Here is a 19984-nt window from a genome sequence, read left to right on the forward strand (position 1 = left end):
TTATAGCCGAAGGTAGGTGTCCAAGAAGGTACGGCCGGCTGTATTATATTCCTTTTCTACCAACTGTGGGCTACGCACGTGCCGTGCTGGTGGTTGGTGGGTAGGCAGCGGCTGATAGTGACATGGCCGGCTGTGTACTATTCCTTTTCCACCAATTGCAGGCTATGCACATGCCACGACAAGGGTTGGTGAGTAGGCAGCGGTTGATAGTGACATTAAGTACTAGAGCGTGCTGCTCGTCGTACTGTTGTCAGTGAGCTGTCGCAGCTTTGGTCAGATCTTTTGTCCATACCTTGGCAGGTATAGTACAAAAGATCCTCCAGTAGCGTACGGACTGGCTCATTTGGGCGGGAGTTTTCCCGGCTTTGGGCGGGAGTATTCCCGGCTTGCTCATTCCCTCTTCAGGTGACATTACTGAATTATTTGAGAGTTAGTGCCTTGTGCGTGTAGCCTTGCTGTGCAGGTAGCCTTCCCTGATGGCTAGTATCCGTAGCTGCGGGAACAGGCGGAGTACGTCACCATTGGGAGGCTTTTCCTGCGGGAACAGCTTACGTACTGCGCGTAAGGACGTCGCGTCTCTGAGCATGGTTGGTCCTGCGGATCCAGTTGGTCTTTGCGCAGACGTCCCTCTAAGGTGAGTCTTGCGAGTTTAACTGCGCAGACGTCCCTCTTCGAGGTGAGTCTTGCGGGTCCAACTACGCAGACGTCCCTGTTTAAGGTGAGTCTTGCGGGTCCAACCGCGCAGACGTCCCTGTTCAAGGTGAGTCTTGCGGGTCAAACTGGGCTCTGCTGGGACCTACCTCTTCAAGTCCCCCCAGTCCAATGTTCTTCTCATGAATTGTTAATAAGTGAGGTGAACTTTTGGACTTAAGCAAGGGGTTTTGAAAAGGGTTTAGTTTTAAGGTTTTCCATGGGGATTCTTCCCGCGGAAGTCCTAATGTCACGTGCAGAAATTCCCGACTTTTCTGCTTGATCTTTGGGTATGATGCGGGTAGGTCTGTAACCTCCTCGCAAGTCAGGAGCGTTGAGTTCCACTTGTGTAGATTCTCCATGAGGTTTTGGTAGTTTTAAACATAGTGATCAATTATGTTAAACAACCAATTCCATCTTGGAGCTTCAAACAATCTAGTTCTCAACGTTCCCGCTATGCGGGGATGTTATTTCCGTTTCCGCAAGCATGGCCCAGAAGATCCTTCTTGGTTTCAATTCCCTGCGGAGTGCTAAGTATGTGAAGGGTTTTGCCTTGACACTGTACCCGCACTCGTCTTATAGTTACTTTACTTCCAAGGTATTCTTGGCGTCAATTCCCTGCATGTGCTAAGTATGTGAAGGGTTTTGCCTTGACACTGTACCCGCACCCGTCTTATAGTTACTTGGTTGCCGAGGTATTCTTGGCTTCAATTCCCTGCAGGTGCTAAGTATGTGAAGGGTTTTGCCTTGACACTGTACCCGCACCTGTCTTATAGTTACTTGGTTGCCAAGGTAAGGGGGTAAAGTCCCGCTTACTTTTGAATCTTTTTGACTTGCGTTGTAAACGTTATATGACTTGCTCATACATATTTTAGTTTAACTTAGTAATTTTCCAAGTGTTTTGAATAAGTTAACCTTTCGACGCGCGGTTGTCAATAGGTTAATGTTCAGTTTCCTCTATCATGGTTGTGCGGGTAGGACCGTCACTTTCATTTAGTGGGATGACCAAACTTTACCTATAACTGACCTGCGTGAAGGTTTTCCTCATCTTTTCCTTAGAAACTTTTGCCGTTTTTTGTGTTTATGCGGGTTTTGCCGCCGTCCACACGCAACGACTTCTTTCCATATTTATGCGGTGAATACCGGCATATCCGTCCGGAAAGTTCATAAGTATAAATGTAAGACCATCAGCGTCAATGTGGTAAGGAGAATCATTTCCATTAGAAGTGGCTCTGGGCCTTTTCTTTACAAGTTTGGAATTGATCTACATGCAACCTGTGTAATTGAACTCCCATGTTCTTGGGATGGGGGTGTCATCGAGCCTTTCGAGCCGATATTCACCTGGTTTGGAATCTCGTTGTTTTCGCAGTATGTAGTCCAACATTGAAGTTGCAGTTTCATTCGTGTTTTCCCCAACTGGGGTTCTACACGCATTAGCCTGCTCAGCGTTCATTACGCCACGAGGTGCGTGAGTTTCCCATATCTGACAAATGCTTCGACGATGTCCTTCAAGTCTAAGCATTCCTCGGTGGTGTGGCCTCTTGTCCTGTGGAAGTCACAGAATTTGCTTTGATCAGCGTTTGGACGCTGTCGGATAATTGGAGCCTTTGGCCATGGGAGCCTCTCGGTGGCGAATATCTCGGTGACGCTTTTGGTGAGTGGCGTCCATCTGGAGTTCCGGTTCGCCGACTGCATGTTATCCTTTCCGCCTAACCAAGGGTGCGAGCCGGATGAGGTGTCAAAGTTTACCCTTGATTGCCAAATGCCTAGCTTCCTCTTTTTGTTTAGTCGGGCGGTGAGGACGTTGTTTTCTCTTGTTTTCTGGGTGTAGAGGTTTGTGCTCTGGGGAAGATCTCTACCCAGTTGCTTTTCTGTTTCCGCGAAGCGTTTAGCTGCTGTCATGATGGCATCCCACGTGGATGGCATGCCGTCTTTACCCGTTAAGGTGCGGATGAGCTCTGGGTCCTTCGCGCCCTGGATGAAAGCAGCGCGAACAAGATCTTCGCTAATAGTGCCCAGACTTAGCTTCTTTGAATTGAAGCGCGTGATGAAGTCTAGTAAAGACTCATCTTCCTCTCGGATGCAGTTGAGGATTGTCCATTGCTCTTCGGTATACTTTCTTTGTTGACTGAAGTGTTGGCTGAACTTCTGCTGGAAGTCCGCCCAATCGTAGATGTGGTGGACCGGTAGACGGTCAAACCACGCTCTGGCTGCTCCAACCAGCGTCATCCGGAACATATAACACCACGTGGGTTCCGTCCAGTTGCTGACGGTTTCCCTCGCTATGAATCTGTTCAAATGATCGTCTGGGTCGGATATACCATCATAAGTGCCGATGTTGGACATCTGTTTGGCACTTCTCGGGGCGATTGCTTCCGCAATGTCCCTTGCAAACTTGGACGTTCCCGCATTTGCAGCAGTTGGTCTAAAGGTTTTGGAGAAGTCACGTGGGTTTCCCCCCGCGTTCCTTGGTTTGAAGGTTTCTTCGAAATTCCTTCTCGGTTGGAAGTCCGTTTCCTTACGCTTCCCTTTCGCCCTATGGCGAGGGTTTGCGTCGGTGTCGGATTCCTCCCGATCATCGTCCGAGTACTCGCACTCACTGCTCATGTTGAGCTGTTGTCGAGTGCTTCCAAATTCGTCAGCCTGCTGGATGGAACGTAAGCGTTCGTCCAACTCAGCTTGGAATTCCTTCTGACGTGCTTCCGCCCACGCTTTAACTTGTTCAAGTGTTTGGTGGGGGAGCCTCGTCCGTTGTCTTTCCACCTGGGTATCAATGAATCTCAGGGGATGATTGTTTACTGCACTTGCCCCGGCTTGGGTAACCGGGGTAGTGTTCGTAAAATTTACTGCACTTGCCCCGGCTTGAGTAACCGGGGTAGTGTTCGTAAAATTTGTGTAGTCGCCGGTGTTCCTCCCAGTAGCTGGAGTTGTGATTACCGGGGGTTCTTGGTCACTCGCTGGCCTCGGGACCGGAGTAACGTTAACCATCTTTCCAGAAGTTTTGAAAAAACTGAAAAAGAATAAGTTCTAGCTTTTATGCACGGATGGCGCCAATGAAGAAACACTAATCGACCCCGGCAGATTACGGATAATCTGGGGGTTAAATAGATGTTTCCCACGAGGGTTAGGTCCGGCAAGATGGTTATTCTTCTGATGACCTGCAAAACAAACACCGTGAGCTCGTCACTGAGAAGGGGGGGGGGGTACCTCCTTGTGACCACCCTCCGGCGTGAGAATCAGACTAGATTGCTCTTGAATATAAGTGTATATTAAGAGAAATAGCTAGAGAGAAGATGATATATAAGATAATGATACCGTTCCAAGGTGTTGGAGTATTTATAGCCGAAGGTAGGTGTCCAAGAAGGTACGGCCGGCTGTATTATATTCCTTTTCTACCAACTGTGGGCTACGCACGTGCCGTGCTGGTGGTTGGTGGGTAGGCAGCGGCTGATAGTGACATGGCCGGCTGTGTACTATTCCTTTTCCACCAACTGCAGGCTATGCACGTGCCACGACAAGGGTTGGTGAGTAGGCAGCGGCTGATAGTGACATTAAGTACTAGAGCGTGCTGCTCGTCGTACTGTTGTCAGTGAGCTGTCGCAGCTTTGGTCAGATCTTTTGTCCATACCTTGGCAGGTATAGTACAAAAGATCCTCCAGTAGCGTACGGACTGGCTCATTTGGGCGGGAGTTTTCCCGGCTTTGGGCGGGAGTATTCCCGGCTTGCTCATTCCCTCTTCAGGTGACATTACTGAATTATTTGAGAGTTAGTGCCTTGTGCGTGTAGCCTTGCTGTGCGGGTAGCCTTCCCTGATGGCTAGTATCCGTAGCTGCGGGAACAGGCGGAGTACGTCACCATTGGGAGGCTTTTCCTGCGGGAACAGCTTGCATACTGCGCATAAGGACGTCGCGTCTCTGAGCATGGTTGGTCCTGCGGATCCAGTTGGTCTTTGCGCAGACGTCCCTCTAAGGTGAGTCTTGCGAGTTTAACTGCGCAGACGTCCCTCTTCGAGGTGAGTCTTGCAGGTCCAACTGCGCAGACGTCCCTGTTTAAGGTGAGTCTTGCGGGTCCAACCGCGCAGACGTCCCTGTTCAAGGTGAGTCTTGCGGGTCCAACTGGGCTCTGCTGGGACCTACCTCTTCAAAAAAATGAAGAGGTAGGCCGGTTATTAAACCAGCTACTCTTCGCCTTATTCTTTCTCTTGCCACCTCACAAAAATGGTGTATTCGCCAACTCGACATCAATAACGCCTTTCTTCAAGGCACACTCACAGAAGAAGTTTTTATGTCTCAACTTCCTGGTTTTACCGACCCATCTCTACCAAATCACGTGTGCAAATTACATAAAGCCATTTATGGCCTTCGTCAAGCATCACGTGCTTGGTATGACGAACTAAAATCCTACCTTTTTTCTGTTGGTTTCAAACCAACCATCTCAGATTCTTCTCTCTTTGTTACTCGCACCACCACCTCCCCAATTTTCCTCATAGTATATGTCGACGACATCATCGTTACTGGTCCAAATTCAACACTCGTTAACAACTTTATCTCCTCTCTTGCCTCTCGATTCTCTCTTAAAGACCTTGGACCACTTTTCTACTTCCTCGGTGTCGAGGTTCTCCCTCACACCAATGGTCTTTTTCTTTCCCAATCTAAATATATTCTTGACCTGTTAAATAGAGCTAACATGAGTGATTGCAAGCCGACATCCACCCTGATGTCATTTACCGATCATCTTTCACTCACCGAAGGAACACCCCTCCAATCACCGACTCAATATCGTGCCTTTGTTGTGGCACTCCAATATCTCTCCTTAACAAGACCTACTATTGCATTTGCAGTTAATAAACTTTCCCAATTCTTGCACTCCCCCACCAACCTACATTGGGCTACCCTTAAACGGTTGCTTCGTTACCTTCATGGCACATTGCATCACGGATTACTTTTTAAACACAATTCGCCTCTACACCTTCATGCTTTCGCTGATGCGGATTGGGCAAATGATAAGTCCACTTACCGAAGCACCACGGGTTATGTTGTGTATCTTGGTTCCAACCCACTTGCTTGGAGTTCGAAACGCCAGCCAACAGTAGCAAGATCATCTACCGAGGCAGAATTTCGGGCTGTCGCTTCCACAACAACCGAAGTACAATGGTTAATGTCTTTGTTATCCGAACTTGGTTACCAATCTGTTGTTACACCGACGATTTATTGTGACAACTTAAGCGCTACGCACCACTCAGCCAACCCAGTCTTTCATTCACACATGAAACACTTGGCCCTAGATTTTAACTTTGTACGAGAAAAAGTCCAAGAAGGAACGATACGTGTAACTCATATATCCGGAGATGATTAGCTTGCAGATGCTCTCACCAAACCGTTATTGAGACCACGATTTCATAATCTTTTATCCAAGATTGGACTAGTCTGCCGATCGTCCATCTTGCGAGGGCATATTAGTGCATTCCCCCCAAACGATTAGCATTTGAATTTTAAATTCATTAGTTATCTTTAGATAGGATTTACAATTAATTATTCTCATTTATTACTATTATATTTTCCATGTATATCATTTACATCTTTTGTATATATCGTGACTATCAATACAGAAGATATTGCTTTTGGTGATTATTTTAATATGTTAATCATTTTTGAGTTGATAGGTTGAAGAAATTTGGAATGAATCTTACTATGCTATATACTATTAAAATAAAACTATGTTGATATATTGCGTCATTTTAGCCTGTCTACATAGGATGCTATAAAATCTTATCAATTTTAACAATTCTTTAATTAAATAATTTAAATTAGAATTAAATTTAAAGTTTCATTAATTTGTATTAGTTACAATATTACATTTTAAAGCTACTGTAATTAAACAATTGACTATACTTTTCAGTTATTTCAAACTTTCAAAACTTTATATATTAAATATGTTTGAATATGCTTCTTTTTTTAATATTTATGTAAAATTATCTGTTCTCATAAATTTGTAATTTTATATTTCTTTATATAAACAATCATATATGTTCGAGGATACACTAAATCTACCAAAAGAAAATCCTTAATATAGTTTTTTATTTGTTTATTGTGTACCTTATAAATAGACTATTTGACTTTTCTTCATAGCCATGCCTTTCTCGCTTAAACCAAGTCCAAAAGTCAACAAAATAAAAACCATATAACCCATGTTTGAAACTAACCATTCACCAAACATTTGCTGTCAACTGTTCACTTAAACAACAACAACAAATAACCCCAAACCCATCAGCAAATCTTCAACTCTCCCAACTATGCATCTTCATCTTCATCTTCACCCACAAACCCTTATACTCCTTCTCCTCTTCATCCTCTCACCACCACCACCACCACCACCACCACCGACCGCCGCCGTTGACTTCCTCTTCAACTCCTTCACCCCCACAACCAACCTGATACTATCACGTGACGCACGCATCGAGCCACCCGTCATCCGCTTATCCAACGACTCAAACCAATGGTCCATCGGCCGAGCCTTCTACCCAACTCGAATTCAAATGATCCAGCCGGGTTCTAGCAACCTCACCGTGTTTTCGACCCAGTTCGTGTTCTCGATATTGCCCGAAATCAGCTCCAGTCCCGGGTTTGGGATCACTTTTGTGTGGTCTAATGTTACTGAACCGCCCGGAGCGGTTGGAGGGCAGAATTTGGGGATTTTTTCGAATTCGCCTGGCCGTAGGACGCACCGCTTATTGCTGTGGAGTTTGATACGGGAGTGAGTACTGCATTTAATGAAACGAATGGGAATCATGTCGGAATTGATCTTAATAGCCCGGAATCGGAGGTATACTATCCAAATTTCCAAAGTTTGGATATCCGAAATTTTATATTGGGATTATGATTGGACATTTAGAAAACATGGGATATTTCGGATATCCGAATTAATCCGAAATATTTTTTTTCTAAATTATTTAATGACAAGTATTAATTAGAAATTTCAGATATTTTGGACAATTTTAAGATATTTTGGATTTTTTTGGACATTTTAGTTATATTTCGGATATTTTTGCAATTTTTAGATATTTCAGATGCTTGAAATTAAGGCTGTAAATGAACCGAACGTTCAGTGAACAGTTTGGCGAGAAGTTCATTTATGTTCGTTCATTTAATAAATTATTGTATAGGAACAAGATATTTCGTTTGATTAGTTAAACAAGCGAACATAAACTGAGCCTCTGTCCGTTCAATCGTGTTCGTGAAGCTCACTAATGTGTTCTTGAAGTTCATTCATGTTCGTTTGTGCATGTTGTTGGTGATTTTTTTTACATTTATTAATTTGATCTAAACATTATATATTCTTTAATTTATTACCTTATTTGTGTTTGTTTGTGAACACGTTCATTTCCTTAATGAATGAACACAAACGTAAAGTCTCGTTCAGTAAGTGTTCGTGAACCGTTCTTGAACACCTTATTTCCTTAACAAACAAACATGAACAAGATTTTGTTTGTGTTCGTTCGGTTCGTTTGCAACCCTAAATTTTTTTAAGGTTCTTAAATATTTTTCAAAAATTAATAAATATCTTTTCAGAACTATCTGAATCCGAAATTTCGAATACTGATTTGGATATTGAAACTCGTTATTTTGAACATCTCTAGGAATATGTTGATGCTGGTTACTACAACTCCACTGGGAGCTTCATTCCGATCAATATGCGAAGCGGGCAAAACATACACGCGTGGATTGAATTCGACGGACCTAGATCAGAGATCAACGTCACGATCGCTCCAGCGGGTATGCCCAGACCAGTTAGACCGTTGCTTACTTACCGAGATCCAATTATTGCTAATTATGTCTCCTCAAATGTATGCTGGGTTTTCTTCTGGTAAAACCACTTGGGTTGAAGCACAGAGGGTTCTAGCATGGAGTTTTAGCGACACTGGCGTCGCACGAAACATCAATACTACAAATTTACCGGTTTTCTTGGCTCAAGCGGAGTCGAATTCTGGGTTATCCACCGGAGCTATAGTGGGTGTAATATGTGGTTCGGTGGGGTTCTTTTTATGCTTGCTAGGGGTATGTGGCTATGTCTGGCTTAAAAAACAAAAAGAAAATAAAGAAGACGAGGTTGAAGATTGGGAGCTTGAATACTGGCCTCACCGGTATGATTACGAAGAGCTGAAAACCGCCACTAATGGGTTTTCAAAAGATCAGATTCTTGGTGCGGGTGGGTTTGGTAAAGTTTACAAAGGAACGCTGAGTAACAAAACCGAAGTGGCGGTGAAATGTGTGAATCATGATTCGAAGCAAGGGTTAAGGGAATTTATGACCGAGATTGAGAGTATGGGTAGACTTCAACATAAAAACTTGGTTCAAATGAGGGGTTGGTGTAGAAAAGGTAACGAGTTGCTTCTCGTGTATGATTACATGGCGAACGGTAGTTTAAACACTTGGGTTTTTGATAAACCGAAGGGTGTTTTGGGTTGGGCGGGGAGGATACGGGTTTTGGCTGACGTGGCAGAGGGGCTAAGTTATTTGCATCACGGGTGGGAACAAGTGGTGGTGCATAGAGATATTAAGTCGAGTAATGTGTTGTTGGATTCGGATATGAGAGGGCGGTTGGGTGATTTTGGGTTGGCTAAGTTGTATACGCAAGGTGAGGTACCGGGGACCACGCGGGTGGTGGGGACACTCGGGTACTTGGCGCCTGAGCTGGCTATGCTAGCGGCACCCACGACGGCCAGTGATGTTTATAGCTTTGGAGTGGTGGTGTTAGAGGTGGCGTGTGGGCGGAAACCTATTGAGACGTGGCAGGATAGGGATGAAGATATGATTTTGGTTGATTTGGTTAGGCAGAAGTATGTTGAAGGAAAGCTATTAGAGCTTGTGGATGTGAGGATTAAGGGGGGGTATGACGTGGCGGAGATGGAGGCGGTGATGAAGTTAGGGTTGAGTTGTTGCCACCCTGATCCGGTGCATAGGCCGACTATGAGGGAGGTGGTGACGATCTTGTTGGGCGAGGATACCACTGTTGCTCCGAGAGTTGTGTTGCAAGAGAGCACGAAGGTGCCGTCACCATAACCACCACTGCCACTGTCATTGCCGCCACTTCGGTTGTAAGTATATAGTACCTTCTGTTGTGTTATATTTTACTTCTTGATACAACATACAAGCAGTATAGCAAGTAGGACAATCTGAATGGTATCTTTGTTTGATATGTCAATATATATTGAGTATTTCTTTTTACAATTTTGTATTGTTTTCTTGCAATGTCAATCTCGAGCCGTTTACATGAAATGGGTCAGTTTGGGTTATTTTTAGCAGGAAAAATGGGTAAAACTTTTAAAAACTTATCTAAAAGGCTTGAAAGCCAAGCAAAATGTATACAAACAAATATATACATTTTACAGCCTCCTAAATTGTTAATAACATATTAGATTTTATTTAATAGTTTACTTTTTACAAATCTTTTTAATTAGTTATGTACCTATTGGCTATGTGTCCATATCATGCTAACTGGGCCAGCCCATGACATGTTCATCACCAGATTGTGGACCTTAACTATAGCCTTTGGGTCCAGCCATTAACCGAAGTCCGAAACCAGGCCTTCAAGGACCGGGTCTGGGCCCGGGGCACAATAACAAGAACAGTAATGGAAAGCAAAACAAGCTAACTTTAATACTTGCAAGTTGCAACTAAACATACTATGCATGTGCTATTACATTGATACATATATTCCTAGAGAGTAAAGTTTAGTGAGTGAAAATTGAAGTGTGGCTTCTTTGTTTTGATGGAACCTTGAGAACTTAGCCTGCAAATTGAAGCTACTGATTCCTTCATCTTTTTGGGCCCACATACCAAGACCCCCACATAGGACCCGCCCGTTTCGTTTGGGAATTTTGAAAATACATCTGCAAAAGTTTTACGCGATACATGATTAGTTTATTGAACAAACCGGTTATAAAGCTGGTTAGGTATCGGGTCAAAATGGGTTAGGTTGAGATGAGCCAGTTTGGCCCATTTGACCCTTTTTGTGAATAATTTTCTCTATTTGACCTGTTTAAGATAAAGCACAATCTGAAAACACGTTCATAAGTAAAAAAACATAAAACGAGAAAACATACCATGGAAATTGGGTCTTGCTCCAAAATGTACTTCATGTTCATCAAGATTTTGGTTCGGCTGCAAGGAACTTGCGTTCACTTCTTTTCCTTTATTCTTAAACTCCAACAAATGTTGTTGTCTCCTCAAACTTTTTAACCTCAAAACCGAATACACCATCATGCCGATGATGATGGATAAAAAGAAAGCCAACATAACAATAAGATCAACGAATGATGACGCGTTTTTCTCTTTAGTAGAACCTTTCTTTGGCCAAGGCAAGAAAACACGGCTAAAAGTAACCAAAAGAACATAAAACAAAATCGAGGTGAAGCCGATAATAACAGCCTTCAGAATCGGGCTCCCATGGCCATTTGGTGAGTAACTTATACGTTCCGTTTCAAAGTTAACTATTTCGACTTGAGAAAACTCGCGTATCATATCACCAATCGTTGTGCCCGATTGTGTTTCTTGGGTCACATAAACTTTCAACTTGAGATTAAATTCTTTGGAATTTTTGTTGGTAAGAAGAGGTAGGATAGAATTTAGAATACTGATATTCCTGCTTTTCTTCATGATATAAACAAGTTGTATTTTTGTTGGGAAATTGTCTCTTAGTAGAGGAAATTTCTTGCAATATGCTCAAAAATGGAGTCACACCGATCCAGCCGGCGACTAGAAGCAGACTATCATATTTGCTGAAAGCATAATGATTTGAAGTTAAAACATAAGTAAAATACAAGACAACATGGGTGGCATTTTCGGCCCATTTTCTTATAAATATGTCGATTCGGGTTATGGTTTACCTCAGACGGGTTGAATAGGATTGCTAATATTTGGAACACTAGTTTTTTTTCTTTAACATTTTTAAAGTTAAATGGAAGAAAAAAATACAAGATGATAGAGGTGGCGGTTTTGCCCACAAATTTAAAGTGGGCCGTTATGTTTTGCCTAACGGGTTGAATAGGAATATTATACCATCAATATTTGACAAGCTAGTTCTTTATTAAAGAAAAAATATATACTTTTTGGGTTAAATTTGTTTAGAGTTAACTTGACCCAAACTGCTTTGACACATCACCCAATGTGTCCAACCCGCTCATACCACCTCAAATCCAAAGCTTGCTTAGAGCATGTGCAGGCTAGGCAATTGTGCAATGCCTATCAAGGTTAAAGTCCCAAAAGTATTTAATTTCTTTTAATATATTTTATATATTATATTAAATTTTTATTTGTTTTAATATATTTTGAGGTCCATTTTATAACTCGTACAAGGACCACAAATGCCATTAAGCTCTGGGGAACGGCCTGGCAAATCTTTACTAATGGATGGTTATTTTATGTACCTTAGGAAGTTAGTTGATGCGGGCCCATATGGGCCTTCAACTGAAACTGGAATGCATCTTTGGGCTCTTTGATCGAGCCCATCGATGGGCATTCCCTGGATTAGGTCATAAAGAGAGTTCGTCCATGATCCATCACATTTAATGATTATAGACATTGTGTCATCATCAACCAAGGAGCTTGAAGCTATACTAAAAGAATGCCATTGAAATTTGGAAATGCTTGGTATCTTTATGAATATTATGCTTGTTGGTGTATACTTCAAACCTGCATAACACATTTCATTATTCATTAAGATAACTTTTTTTTTCATTTTTTTCAGTTAGTTATTACAAAACTAGTGGTTTGTATGACGAATAACATGTCACGTTAACATACATCTCGTCATTTTAACACGCTTTGTAGATTTATGGGACAACCCAGACCGGACAAAAGGCCATCTTGTAATGACTCGGCTATATTTTTTGAACAAAATAATTTAGGAAGATTTATGCTTAAAAATATCTGCGATGGAAGAGTTTTAATCCATTGACCCAATAGAAATACAATTATATAGCCCGAATCAACCCATCAATAAGTAAACAAGTGACAAGGAATTAATCTTACTTGGTACTTTTGGTAGTATAACTTCAATTGCTTTCGATGGAAAGATCCGAGCAGAAAGAATGCATGTTTCAGGCCTCGACTGTATTATTCTAAGTAACCTCTCGATGGCGAAAATAAAAATTGCAGGCAACACCATGAAGAAGTGCCGGTCTCCGGTGTGAAACAAGAAGAATATTATGAAGATGGTATATAAGTGGTGTGTGTAGTAAAATAATTCAAATTTTTTTCTTCTCACTTGTGGAAGTGATGTTATCCCAATAACTAATCCCACAAGAAGTGAAATTTCCCCTGCTAGATATATTCTTCCTGTTTTTTGCCATTGGAACACCTACTTTTTCAAAAAAAGAAAAACAAAAAATGAGACGTTATGTATGAAGGAAAAACTACTGGTGAACTGACGGAATAATAGAATAATAAAAACCCATTAAACTATCTTTTTTCAATTGGTAGGGAAAACTCGTGGGCCACACCAAAACCTTGTTGCGGGACTACATGAAGCATGCCAGATTGCTTACGTGCGCGACAAGGTTTGAGGCAACCATGGTAAGTTTTTGTGCATAATCATCTACTGTTTATTGAAGTAAATTTGAATAATTTAAGGAAAACATAAATAAGTTGTAACTCTTGATTATGATAAAGATTAATGCAACAAATTTGAGCTAAGGATATGTTTTATGGCAAACCGACGGTTAAACACAAATTAAGGTTAGCTTTAGATAGGGGCGGACCCAAATGTTGCGTGGTGTTTTTTTTCCCCTAGTAATATATGAAAAGTAATCCTGACCAATGTGAAAAGACACCTTGAGCTCGTAAAAAGAAACGCATATATATAAATTGTAGCTTCTAGTTATTATAAAGATAATTAGATAGTTCAACTAAAATTAATGTTAGGTTTAGATTCTGCTTTTCGGCCAAACCATATCTAAGGGTTAGTATTTTTCTTTTCAACGTTTAAAGTTAACTTAAAAATGACTTAATGTAAACAAGTCTACTATAAAAAGGATTCAATTGAACTTTTTTAGGTCAAAGCATGTGACTTTTTATATTGAGAAGTGACAGAAAGTTTGCTACAATGTTCATACTAGCCTTTTCTATTTGTACTTTTGTCTTGAAGTTCAATGCATACCTCATTTTAGTTGAAAAAATTGATTACAAAATATTTAAAAAAATTCATTAAAATAGTTGGAAATTAGTTACTCATTTAGTCTCCAAAAATTCTAAAGCTCAAGAAATGAAGGTGGATTACCTCATCTTGAAGCATGTTTTTGATACCCCATGTGAACAAAGTACCGCCACCATGTAGAGTGGTGAATGATAACATCAACGTCCCAAGCCAGATATGGTATCGAACAGATGCTTCAAATTGGATGCCGAATAATCGGAAAACGGTCATTCCCCTCATGATAGGGAATAGAAGCAATGCTAGGCATGCTTCAGCCAACAATCCACACCGCGTTGCCATCCTAAACGTCTTATATTGCCATCTGGATAAAGAAAGGCAGCATGAGATCATGTCGTGTTTTAGATTGTTTTTCGTAAGTGATCATGTGGTTTTAAATAATCATGATTACTAAAATCGGTTGTAGGGTAGTGTTTGAATTTCTATATGTTAATTTGAAGTTGTAATAATAAGATACATATTGTTTAATGTTTTAAAGTACTGATTATGTAACACCTTAGACAAATCATACATCGTTTTAAAAGAGATATTAGCTCCTACGTTCATAAGAAATGGCTAGTCTCAAATATCAACACCTTGACATTGGTTGAGGATGAGAGGAGTGCTCCACACTGAAGCAACAAGGCATACTCATGTAAGGTCATTTGAAGATGAGCTACCTCCTTTGGGGTCTTTCGGGATACCAAAAACAAATTTGTAACCTTCTTATGATCAAATTGGACAATATTTGCTGGTATAATCAAATTTTTTTACCAAACACTAAAAAAGAATGTCTAAGTTGGTATGAAGAACACTCACATGTTTAGTTTCATCAACTTTCTAGCAGGCATCATCTTCTCGAAATCATTAGATACATGTACATAGAACGTCCATGCTAGAAAGATGATGAACATGAAGATCACAAGAATTTCCATGGCAGATAAAACACCAACAAAACTATTAACGATGATCGGATTCGATAATGATGAAATCAAACTCCTTTGTCTGAAAATAAACGAACGCAATAGTAATCAACGCATATAACTATTAACGAGTTTAATAAATATCACAGTCTTATCTCTAATTCACCTTCGTCTTTGTTCTTCTGTTTTCAAATGTTGGTACACAAATCCAATTATCACCGAAAGGATAATAGGGAATGAATAAACAACGAAATCAAGACCTGCAAGTATCATATATTCAATTCGATAGCAAGTAGGTGTACCATGTAAAAACTGACAATCATGATTTAAATATTTATTAACTTTTAGATGATCTTACCATTGGAACCGAAAATTGTAGTTCTTGAAGCCTCTTCGGCTTCTTTCCATTTTCGTGTCCATATTTGAGTCGGTTTCATAATCCATAAGGAAGCCCAAACGATGGCTAGTATGATCATCAAAAACTTGAGGAGAAGAAAAGATTTTGCCATTTTTGAGCTTATACAGTGCTCAAAGACCTCTTTTGCAGAAGTTGGTGATCGCCAAGTTGAAGATATGCCTATTTATATATCAACATGATATATATAGATATAGATATTGTTAGTACACCCCACCATTAGTACAGTTTGCATCATGAATCATGATGATCATTTTGTAAATATATATCCAATATCTCCCAATGGTGTTGGAATTCTACACATGTGTCATCAAATCTCACTATGAACTATGCTGCTATACAAATTGATTAAAGTGATTATTCTGACCGGTATCGGATTTAAAACAAACAATCATAATAGTATAAAAGTGTTGTTTAAAAAAAATAAAATTAAGTGTAAAGGTGAATGGGAAAACATCTTGTTGGTAATTCAGGACCGTATTCACAAGTTGGTGAATATGGAAGGATTTAAGTTGACAAGTTAGTCAAGTCAAGTTGGTTTAGTTTCCTAGTTATAACATGATTATTATGATAATGTCTTAGTCATCAAGTTAGGGTTAGATTATAGGTATAGGGCTTGATTAAAGGCTTTAGATGTGTGATCAATAGAGAATTAATATAACGAGTTTTCAAGTCAGTTTTCTCTTGCAATAATAAAGTGTTTGATCTGCCTTGAAGTGGTATCAGAGCTTGGTGAAATCATGGTCCAAGCTCGAGGTACCTGGGTTTGATATCAAGGCCTAGCCGCCGCATGGAAGCCTGTCTTCGTCGTGAAGAGATCTAGGGATTGATTGTTTTTTCCAAGGGAGATCTACAGAGTGAGATCTAGGGTCAACCGATCAGAGACGGCCAAGGAAGATATCAGGACTGCCGACCGATTGCTTCAAGAAGTCGTTGAGGATCTTGTTTATTAATTATGGGAACCACGGAACCAAAGCGGAGTCATATTTGCTGCCCAACGTAGTAACAAGAAGACCACTGTTTGATTTTCTTGGTTATGTGGTTCAAATTTCGATTTCAAGTTGGAAATCGGATCTGAACCGTGATCCAAAGGACTGGATCAAGAACTGAAGACGATTAATGGTGAAGAACAAGAAAAATCAAGTTACAGTTACGGTTGCAAAATTACGGGGGTGATTAATTGTTGATAATTCTGGACCGTATTCACAAGTTGGTGAATATGAAAGGACCTAAGTTGACAAGTCTATTAAGTTGATTTAGTCTTCCAAATGTATTATGATTATTATGGTAATGTCTTGGTCACCAAGTTAGGATTGGATTATAAATATAGAGCTTGGTTAGAAGCTTTAAATGTGTGATCAATAGAGAATTATTATAACAATTTCTTGAATCAGTTCTATCTTGAAATAATAAAACGTTTGATCGATCTTATGCCTTCTTATCTTATAAAATTATCCCGACCCACAATATATATAAATCAGTGGCAAAAATAAAAAACCTATCTTGTGTCATTAACTATATACAACTAAACTTAATAAAGATAAAGTTCTAATACCTATGATTAACACTCCTCGTTTAGTTGAAGCACAGATCATGCTCAACTTGTTACAAATAAAACTACACATCGTCTATATACAAGTGAGAAACTGCAGGAAAACATATCTTGATATACTAAACTCTCATAATAAAGTACTAATAACTATAACTAACACCAGGTAATATTACTTTTTATCTCCGTAAAAGCATTCGCATCTAAATCCTTATACTCTTTTATATCATTAAAATATATGAAAAACATAGCAAAACCCACTCCATCTCATGCTTTATATTTTTCTTCATCAACAAATTATATAGATTATATATATGGTTTGGATAATGCTTTCTTATATTTAAAACTCACTATTCATTTCTGATGACTTCTGCGTAAGTGGAGGAGAGAAAATTTGAAAAACTGATTAATCCTGTAGTATTTAATCAAATAAAGATAAGTATAGGGAATAAGATGTGTGGTTTTTTATTTTTTAAGTATTGTACAAAATTCAAAGTTAAAGTTGAATTTTAGTTAAATTATATGGATAAAGATGAAAATTAGGACGTTCTAACTAGTTTGGTACCATTAAGTCATAAGTAGTGTGTGTTGTAAACCAGATTATAAGACCCGCACTTAAACCGGGAATTGATGGTTCTTATTACTTAGCTATATATAGGACCTGACACAAATCAAGAAACTGCTTGATGCGAACAAATCTACTAAAAACCATAGCCGGCAAATATGAACAGTACGTTGGTCGCAACTTAATATTCAAGGAATCTTAACCTTATATTCTCATCCAACCCCTCATATTATGTGAGGGGTGTTTTTATAATTTAGAGAGTGATTCAGGGTGTTGTGAGTGAAGAATTTTTATATTTTAGAAAAAGTATTGATTTTTCTGTATATTTGAAAAGTTACTGTTCATCTCATATAATTTTTTAATATATTTTGAAAGTGTTTGTGAGTGAAGGAAAGAGAAAAGCTAATAATAAAATGTATAAAAAGTATTATTTAATTAAAATGAAGAGAGAAAATAAAGTGAGTTTTAGTGTAATTTTTAGTTTGGAGATAGGAAATGTGATGAGAATGCTCTTATGATGTATATGCACATATATTTGTAGTCCAGGTGGGTCCTACATAGCTATGAGAATAATTAAGTTCAAGAATAACATGGTTTCATTATTATCTTATGACATGTAGATGGGTAGTCTTTGGCATTAGCATGTTGTCACCTTCACGATATTTCCCATCTCTATCCCTTCTCCTTGTGTTGTATATACACATATATTTGTAGCATAATATAATTGACCCGCATTTGTAAAGTGGATTCTCGGTCCCCTCCACTTCTTGTCACTTTACTTTTGGTGTTTTCAATCCTTTTCATTTGATGGCAGTCTCATATATATCTATATCTACCTTTTTAACATTTATGAAACTTTCATATGTTACATTTGGCTAGGTTTTCGTTAAAAAGAGGACTCAAGCTGCAATTATCGTGTTTAACCTCAAGTTGACTGGAGCCCGAGATAGTGTGTGCGCATCATACGCATGGGTGGTCCTAAATTACACTTTTATTTCTCTCCAACAAGATGCCATACCTCCAAGTTGTCCATAATATGGACAGACACGACACACTAGTTGTTGAACTCTTTTGAAAAGTAATGGTTCTTTTTGATAGTGGTATAGTGTCATAGTGATGATGCTAGATGATCCTGTAATCTTAAGTGTTAATGAATTGGCTTTGAAATGCGACATATGCGAACGACGTTACATCACACTTCCAACTAAAAAATTTTCACCAGCTAAAAATGATCGGTACGTTCTATGTCAATTAATATGGAGGGTATATATGTAACTATATATGCTATTTGAATCAAATAAGGTGTTTGAAAGTTAATTTGTTACCAACACATATTGTTCTGATTTGAGTTTTTAAAAAAATTTAAAGCCGTTTTGGGAGTTGGTTGACCACTAGTGTGGTGTTGACCTAGTGCTCATGACATCCCGCCAACACCACGCCACCGTAACCACATCATTCATGACGGGGCGCGCCTGACGAAGACCATGCAGCCCATGGGCTCTTTTTGACCTTTGCAACGGCAAGCTTATTTGAATAGTAAAATGAAATAATAAATATATTATATATATTTGAACATGCACTTCACATAAGCTCGAACCTATCATAAGGACATCCTTCCATAACATCATGGGTCATTGAAGGCAAGACTTTAATGTGAATTCTGTTTGTGACCCATAGATGATCATTGATAGACATTGTCAGAGATACACGTGTACAATATGGTTTAAGGTTTATACTATACACTGGTTGAAAAACCGAACCAGACTGTAGAATTTAGGTTATATGTAACTTTTCTATCTTACTTCGACCATTAGTTTATTTTAAATTAAACTATACGCATGATTGAGTTTTACATAATAATATAATACTTGGAGTTGATCTATAAAGCTATAAATTATATATCATTGTTATTTTTATTGTGATTGTATTTATGGTTTCTTATTATGTGGACCTAATAAGCTCAATCCATGAACCAAACCATTAGTAAATGTCTAGTTTGTTGGAAATTAGTCTCAAGAACACGAATACGGAGTTTGATCTCAACAAAGATGGACTCTGTCTATTTATTATAATTCTGACACCATAATTATATATCCTAACCATCTATCTATATTAAATAACTTCCTAAACATACTATAACTCAAACTCCTAATAAAAATTCAAACTAAATAAACTTGCAACTAAATCAAACTATTAAACCGATAAACATACCCACAAAGACTTTCACTTCAACTGCTTGATTTTGGTTTCCAACGGTAAAAATCCGTTAGTAATGATATGGATCGTGGTTTGACTCAATAAGCGTCCAGATCAAACTATTACTTGTGAAAAACACGCTTCACCTTTTGAAATCAATAAACTGAACATGTGGAACGTGATATACAAGTTCAGTTATCATAGTAAAATTTTTTCAAAAGTATGTTGCTTAAATCGAAACAGTTATAGAAGTTGAGTGACTTCAGGTGTAAAAAAGCAGATAATATGATTCATGTGTAAACGTAAGTTATTATAATAACATTATGTAATCCCTTTATTAATCAGAAAGTGATGACATGTGATTCATTGTTGATTTGTTGTTAGTTATCTTATAGCACAGTGTTGCATTTGGGCCTCTAATATAGCAGACTCTTAGTGCTCATTTACAAGGATAGCAC

At 39.2% G+C, this 19984-nt stretch overlaps 2 pseudogenes across 2 annotated transcripts; one reads left to right on the plus strand and one right to left on the minus strand.

The window, feature by feature from the left end:
• The first annotated feature begins 6982 nt into the window (after window positions 1-6982).
• LOC143611858 (L-type lectin-domain containing receptor kinase S.1 pseudogene) lies at window positions 6983-9795 on the plus strand (annotated as a pseudogene). The gene is made up of 2 exons (XR_013149843.1): window positions 6983-7512; window positions 8327-9795. The product of XR_013149843.1 is annotated as an L-type lectin-domain containing receptor kinase S.1 pseudogene (transcript).
• A 611-nt stretch (window positions 9796-10406) lies between these two features.
• On the minus strand, window positions 10407-15540 carry LOC143611859 (ferric reduction oxidase 8, mitochondrial-like; annotated as a pseudogene). Its single transcript, XR_013149844.1, has 8 exons — window positions 15160-15540; window positions 14968-15061; window positions 14698-14883; window positions 13966-14203; window positions 12720-13047; window positions 12116-12380; window positions 10793-11467; window positions 10407-10579 (listed from the first exon to the last, which is right to left on the minus strand). The product of XR_013149844.1 is annotated as a ferric reduction oxidase 8, mitochondrial-like (transcript).
• Window positions 15541-19984: the final 4444 nt, after the last annotated feature.

This window comes from Bidens hawaiensis, unplaced genomic scaffold (genome assembly GCF_021521415.1).
Source record: "Bidens hawaiensis isolate Kalapana, Puna unplaced genomic scaffold, B.hawaiensis_p1.1 tig00032435_1, whole genome shotgun sequence".
Taxonomy (NCBI): Eukaryota; Viridiplantae; Streptophyta; class Magnoliopsida; order Asterales; family Asteraceae; genus Bidens; species Bidens hawaiensis.